General features: G+C 47.1%; 1 long non-coding RNA gene across 1 annotated transcript; it reads left to right on the top strand.

Moving 5' to 3' along the window:
- The first annotated feature begins 403 nt into the window (after positions 1–403).
- LOC118171717 lies at positions 404–3,680 on the top strand. Its single transcript, XR_004753348.1, has 2 exons — positions 404–566; positions 3,263–3,680. It is a non-coding gene; the product is annotated as an uncharacterized LOC118171717 (long non-coding RNA).
- Positions 3,681–6,738: the final 3,058 nt, after the last annotated feature.

The raw sequence follows: 6,738 nt of genomic DNA, 5'->3' as shown, positions 1-6,738 counted from the left end.
CGGAGGCAGCGGGGGAGCCCCTGGAAGTGCCCGGGACCGTGCGGGGAAGCCGGGCTCGGGGTGCGGGGAGTCCCCGGGCCTCCTCCAGGTGGGGTTTTCGGTGCTTTTTGGTGATCAGCGCCGTGACCCGCCCGGCACCAAGCCGGTAGGGGCAGGCCGCTGGGTTAGGAGCAAAAGGCGCTCGCGGTGTTTTCCGAAGGGAGACTCGGTTAGCGCTCAGCTGGGGTGAATGGGGCAGTTCGCAGCTCTCTAAGCGTTTCTTTTGTGCCCCACAGGTGAAGGCAATCGGCAACGCCGGCCTCTGACGGTCCTCTGCGCTGAACCTGCGGGGCCAACAAAGGAGCACGTGGATTTGCTGTGGTGGCCTTGTAGGGCCGGCAGTAAAAGAGCCGTGGATTTTGCCGTGCTGGTCCCGTAGGGCCAGCACTATAAAAGAGCCGTGGATTTTGCCGTGCTGGTCCTGTAGGGCCGGCAGTGAAGGAGCTGTGGGGTTTCGCCACCGGCATGACAGCTGCAGCCGAGGGGGTGAAGAAGAGCACTCTGAGAGGAGGCAGAGCCTCGAGCAGGTACCGTGCGCTCACCGCGGCGTTTCACACTGCTCCGTTTGGTTTGTGTTTTGAAAGGAAAAACTAGGTGTTGGAAGGATCCCCGTGGCCTCTCCGTGCTGCTTGAGCCTCCCGGTGCTGCCCCAGCAGACCCCAAAATGTTGTCTGTGCCCGGAGCAGGGGAAGGGCCTGGGGGCAGCCATCCTTCTGGGGTGGCTGGTGCTGGGGGTCGGTCTGGGCAAACACAGGCTTAAAACTTGCCGTGATTTAAGAAAGTTGCATTTATTTAGCATGAGTATTTCTCTGATTAATGTGTGGGTTTCTATATGTGCTGGGAAAGGCAATACTGTTTACTGGCATCGTACTATAAATGGTTGCTAACTTCTAATTCACTGCTTGATAAATATCATAATTGATACCACAATATGTTAACATGCAAAGCATGAGCTTCTCTTTCATATGGAATTATTTTCATGCACAAGTAGCTTGAAGAAACCTCCTTTCAAAGACCAGCAGATCTTTGCATCTTTCCTCCGCATTGCTAAGAGAATGAGACATCTCTTTAAAAGAAACAGATTTCACAGGGGTTTTGTTTGCAGAAATAAATTATTAAAATTAAGTGTATCTTTTGCAGAGCTGGGCTGAATAACTCGTAGGTATATTAAATTTGCCCAGCTGATCATTGTGAGAACTGGTCAACAAACCTGAGTGCTGCTTTTTGTCTGAGGGGATAACAGAAGACTTGTGTTAAATGGTGGAAATGTTGTCATCGGGGCAGAACATGGAGGAGAATCCTTCCTGTTAACCTGTGGTAAAACTTAGAGGAAAAAATATGCTTTTAATCATATGTGAGGTTAGAGGCCAAGATGGAATAGTGCAGGAAGGTGAGGTGACTGCAGTATTATACTTCCCTTTATCAAACATCTAGTTTTAGACATGAATTTTAAATGATCCTTTGCAATATATTTTTATGCTTAGACTCTCAGGTTCAGACCCTCAAATTTTATTTAGGTGATGGATTTCTGTTGAAATCAGTAGACATTTACCACTAAAGTAGCACTGAAATATGAATCCAGTGCTTTAGGACTCATTTTATTTTGTGTGTAGAGCCTGGGGTTCTGATCCCCCTTATTAACCCTTGTGCAGGTTTTCTGATTCATGAATATCTTGGAGTAATAATTTGGTATAGGTTTTGTTCCCTCTTAAATGGGAGATTGATTTAAGCAGAAAATCCTGCGTGGGGATTTAACAGACATTTAAACTTATTGTTAGTCATATTCGTTAGCAAATGCCTTTTGTTCTTTTCATTTCTTTTTGACACAGTAGCCCTCGTTTCAGGGCCAGCGAGGTCTCTTGCAGCCTTACTTCCTCAGGGTACAACAGGCTTTGAGGAACAGTTTGCCTGCAGATGGCTGTTTCTTTTCTTTTCCACTTTTCCTGGTATTTTGTTTTCAGCTTTTGGAGGTCTGAGGTTTATGGCTCTGTGTGTGTGTGTGTCTGCAGGCGCTTAATAGTGGGGTGTCTGTATTTGTTTTGGTGTGTGTGTATTTTTTTTGTTCTTAAGGCAGAACTGTTTTGTTATGTCTGGGCTCAATTTCCTATTGAGGGGACTGTTGGTTTTAGTAGCAAAATGGGATTAGGCAAGGTTTCACAAAGAAAGTAACTATTTTCTATGTTCTAGCATTGTGCCTTCAGAGAATGCGAACATCCCCAGTCCTTTGAGATGAAGTTTGCTTTTAGAGAGAAGTAGATGCCTAACGTTAGGTTGGGAGGATTGCCATATATCCAGTCTGGGCTTGAGCATTAATTACACAGTTTAGATTCAAATCATCCATTTTGCACAAAATCTTGATGTTATCCTGATGTTCCTTACTGAAAAAATTCCCCTGCACTTGGGCTGCTGTATCTGTTGGATTCACGTACCGAGGTTCTGGATTTTGTTTGTGTGTGGTAACAAAGGCAATTTCCCCTCCTAGACATAGGAACTTTGCTATCTTGTCATTCTCTTCAATGACTTTTGTTACGCATTTATAAATAACATTTGCTTGCACTGGTGGGTCATGCAGAGTTGCCAAAGCGTTTTATTATTTAGCATCAAAAGATGGCAAATGCCATGGGACCAGCAGGATCCTGGCTACCTGGAAACCTCTACAAGCCCCTCTTGCAGAGATGATGCCTCGTTAGCCCCGTACATCCCACCTTCTTGACCCAGGTGTTTTAAGAAGAAAGCCTGTCTCCAGAGGTTAGTCTGCAGGTGGCAGCAACAATCTTTCTCTGCAGCAGCTGGAAATGCTGCAGCAGCCTTCATTGATTCCTGCGCATAATTTAGCTCCTTAGAAAACCAGCTCAGTGGTAAAACAGACAACTGTAAGCAGAGAGTGCAAAGATTGTCGTCTAACAACTGAGATGTGGGGACACTCTTCGTTTTCTCCTCCCTTTTCTTCTCCTTAAGAGAAATTCAGATGGCTGGAAGGAAAAAAGACTGCATTGCACAGTACCAGACATACACAAGGAATCGCATTTATGTGCGGTGATTGGTTAGTCTGGCTGGGTTTGTCTGACTCCTCTATTGAGCAGCTTTAGGCTTTTTGTGCTTCTGGGTGTGTATTTTTTTTTCCTCCTGTTCATTCTGTGCTGTACTCTGATAGCGAGGAGCTGTTATTTCACGATACCAGTAACCAAAGACAGCAAGTCATTTTTGTGCATTGTTATTCCAGGCAGAGACACAGACCTCTGGGCTCTGGAGATTTGAGTGCTTCGTACATGAACTTCCTGGCTCAGAGAGGCATCGCTTTCTGAAACTCCTGGCGCTGGCTGTTGTACCTGTCCACGCACTCCGTGGTGTGACCCCAGGAGCCTACCTGCGAGTGCTGCTTTGATCATTTCTGTTCAGGCTCTGTGTGCTGCTTGCTGCAGTTCTCAGATTGTTCAGTGCTGTTGCTCAGAGGACCGCCCCCACTCTGAAATGCATTTCCTGGGGGAGTTACGCCTGAAGTGGGGAAGCGTGGTCTGTAGGTGGACGGCAAGGCTTTGGGAGCTGGTTGGAGCTGCAGCCATTGTCCAGTGGCTGGGCTCGTACCAGTAGGCATGTTTCTCCTGTCTCTGTTGAAGACCTGAGAGAACTTCCTTAGCGTAGAAGATTGTGTGATTTTTTTTTTAATTATTATTTTTTTGCTTGGCCTTTGGGTGGGATGAGCATATAACCACCCCCCCCATGTGCACCAGCTAGTGACAGCCAGCCCAGGGAGCGAAGTCATCTGACCCGTCCCTTTGGCAGAAGGCTGCCACCACCAAATGAGAGGGGAGGGTACCTTCTGCCTTCTGCAGGAGGCCCTCCCACCCTGAGGTGCCTGGACTGATAGATATGTGCTAATGAGATAGCAGCCCCAAAGACTCGGGGGTTATTCCTCCTACAGTTCTGTGTCACCCTGCTGTCAGATGACCCCTTCAAAGTCTAGAACTGGCACAAATCTGAGGTCAGGTAGGGGCTAATGCACTGGTTAATGCTGATTGTGCCTCAGGTGGGACACATCCGAGATAACATTCTGTTGCTCACTCATGTGCAGCCAGTTACAGGATTAGCTCCTTAGCACAAGCTGGAGAAATACCGTCTGTGGTACAACATGTTGTTGCAGCAACAGTTTACACCGTGTACGAACAGCAGTGGTACATGCAGATCAGGTGCTCGAGACTTAGAAAAAAAAAATGCATGGGCTGGTTTGACACCTTCCCGTTAGGAAGGATGCGGTGAATATAAATCCAGGCGGGGGGGAGGAGGCTGGGGGAGCCTTGTGGCATCCCGCAAGCTGACAGTGCTGCGCAAGGCGAGTGCCCATTCTCCTGTGCCAATGCATGAAATTGTGTGGAACTCCAAATATTTGAAACTCCAGCACCTCGGGTCTTCAGGGGCTGATGCAGTCCCCTTGTGAGTGAAGGCAGTGCTGCTGTGCTCCGTGGGTCTGTGCCGCCCAACAGGAGAGAGATGCGTGAATCCCCGTCGCTCCTCTTCCTCCTTCCCCATGATCTACCTGCGGTCACCCGAGGGAGGAGTTGCTCTCTGCAAAGCCATAGGATTGCGTTTGAGGTGTTTAAAGGAAACCGGGTTCCTACTGGTTGAGAACTGGGCCCTCTTCTTCCCCTATGATCTGCCCTTGGAGACATTTTAATGCATTTTACTTATTTTTGCACAAATGATTTGCTAACACTGACGTAATGATGACACCAGACTGATTTGAGTGGATTGTTGCAGAACACAAAAACATGGGGAGAAAAAATGGAGTACTTTCTGCTGATGTTTTCCCAACTCTTTTTGCTTCTTTTTTACTGAGCTGACTTTTCATTTCAGACCTTTCTTTAACTTTATTTTTGAGAAGTTTAGAAATGTTCCAAACAGACCTTTTCAATTTTGTTGAAGCAGATATTGTAGTCAAGCCAGAATAGGTTTCCCTTTGCTCTCTTCTTCTCACCCCCAACTTTCACAATGTGCAAATCAATCAAAGGGAAAAAAAATGTATTGTTTGCCTGGACTTCTCATCTAGCGGCTCTTGGGTAGGGCAAAGTGATTGGATTTGTGACCCCTTGGTTGAAAATGCCTGGTTGACAACACTCACTTTTTTTCTTTCCCCTGCTGAGGGGAATGACAAGATCCTCTATCTGCCCTTGGTGTGGGTATGAGTCGGTACAGAAAGCTGTGTCTGTCTGTCCCTGCTCGGAGAGATGTTTGGCATCTCTAATTCCAGCAGAAAGGAGCGAGTGGTCAGTGCAGGTGAAACCGCTGGAGCAGAGCGATCAATAGGTGTTAGCTCCTGAAGGAGAGTGATTGGTGATGCATTACGGTGTGCTGCCATGTGTTTGAGCAGTCTGATAGTACAATGCTTTAATTACTGTTTGTGCATCCTGAGACACTTCTGTTCCTTCTGCTGCCCTTTGCAGGAGCATTGAATGCTCCCAGCTGAAGCAATACCACCACGGACTTCGGGAGGTCTCTGTCTTTTCCCAGTATTTCCTCAGGCTTGGGTCTGATTTGGGTTTGTAAGGGTCCTGCACTGGAGAGGGCTGAGTTAAACTGGAGCATCGTAATGCTCCCCCATCCAACCCTTTTTGCAGTGCAAGTCTTTCAGCAGCTCCCAGGGATAGCCCGTTTCTTTACCGTCTTCCCCTGGCAGTCATGCGATGACTGACCCCAGGCTGTTAGCAGCAGCGTGATGGACTTCGGCTGCTCACAGTCAAATGGGCCCGATCCTCTGCTGTAGCTGTCTGTCGTTGAGCTCAGGCAGGTACACAGAGCTTCAGTGATGCAGAATGGACAGCAGCCAACTGTAGAAAACAGATAAATACGTAAATAATAGATGCATTGATCCTCCTCTGCCAGATTATCCGAATGGATAATGCAGTCAATGAAATTGATAAGAAATAATTGAGTAAAGACATGGGATTCCTTTTTCTTCTTTAATCTGAAGCAAAAGAAGCCGTTCAAAGGTTTCTCTTGGTCTTTTCAGTTTAGGGTTGGGATTTGGATTATTATTACTCTTTCGTGTCTGGTGAAATGTGGATCACAGGACAGGAGCTGGAAAAGTCCTGAGCCTCCCTACTGGGGCATACAGGCAGATACTTGCTGACCGAGTGCCAAAGAGATTGTGAGTAAATAGACAAATTGCTAGTGGCACAATTTCTTGGAAATAAACGTAGCAAATTAGACTTGTTAAAGCAACTGCTGAAATGTCTAATGCCATTGAATTGTCAAAATAGAGAACTGCAAAGATCCTCGGTTAATTTACATATCACCAAAGCAAAAATAATGGGGAAATAATGAGCAATTATTGTCCCTGGCTCTCCTTATTCATTAGCTGAAGTTAAGACATTTATCAATATGAAATTAAGGTGGCGAGGTGTGCGTGTGGCACAATTATATAGGTCAGTCAGAACTAGAGGAGGTGATGAGGAATTGTAGAGGCACCCATTAGAGGGTGCCAAATGGGAGCGCCAGTAACACCCGTTGTCGCAAGACGTTGTGCATCAGAAGGAGCTGTCAGGGCTACTGCAGCGCTTCAGCAGGGTCCAGGACACTGGAAGGGTGAGTGAGGTATGGCTGGGAGGGGGGCAGTGGGATCTGGTTTGTGTACAGGATGAGTCTTGTACAAATATTGAGGAGGGGGTAGAACATCGTACCTGGGTCTGGGTTTGCTGTGTGTCA

This window comes from Oxyura jamaicensis, chromosome 9 (assembly GCF_011077185.1).
Source record: "Oxyura jamaicensis isolate SHBP4307 breed ruddy duck chromosome 9, BPBGC_Ojam_1.0, whole genome shotgun sequence".
Lineage (NCBI taxonomy): Eukaryota > Metazoa > Chordata > Aves > Anseriformes > Anatidae > Oxyura > Oxyura jamaicensis.
The sequence above is the reverse complement of the archived record's forward strand: the minus strand, read 5'-3'. Positions and strand labels throughout refer to the sequence as shown.